Source organism: Penaeus monodon, chromosome 30 (genome assembly GCF_015228065.2).
Source record: "Penaeus monodon isolate SGIC_2016 chromosome 30, NSTDA_Pmon_1, whole genome shotgun sequence".
Lineage (NCBI taxonomy): Eukaryota > Metazoa > Arthropoda > Malacostraca > Decapoda > Penaeidae > Penaeus > Penaeus monodon.
In genome coordinates this window covers 12,901,159-12,901,573 of record NC_051415.1, presented here as the reverse complement: position 1 = coordinate 12,901,573, position 415 = coordinate 12,901,159, and the positions used below count along the sequence as shown (strand labels likewise).

The window sequence follows — 415 nt, the reverse complement described above, 5'->3', positions numbered from 1 at the left end:
AAGGTTTGGGTTGTCTTTCCTCATCGCGAAAGCTCGTTTTTTTTATACTAAAGCTAGATTTGTTTACATTTCATTACATTACATTTAGATTTTCATACGCTATTTTTTTTCTTAAATTACAGTTCGATGTTCTCCTTATATCGCAGCTATGTTTGATTTTGTATCATATTACAGCTACACTTGTTTATTTTTCTTCAGTTACAGCTATATTTCTTTGATTTTTATCTCTGTCTATATAGCAAACGGTGTTCGATATGATATAGACGGGAGAGAAGTAAGCATAATATATACAGTATCTGTCCTGAGTTGACATCAACTTATAAAGTCAAAATATACGGAGGTTTTATAGTTATCATTATGTTTAGTGACATTTCATCGACTTAAACGGCGAATCGCAATTGCAAAGGTCACTCAT

General features: G+C 31.6%; 1 protein-coding gene across 1 annotated transcript in view; it reads left to right on the top strand.

Annotated features, from left to right (window-relative positions):
- Nucleotides 1–415, top strand: part of LOC119592527 — a gene marked incomplete in the record, with an annotated part of 25,120 nt that extends 24,705 nt beyond the window's left edge. Inside the window, 1 exon segment of the mRNA XM_037941385.1 lies at nucleotides 1–415.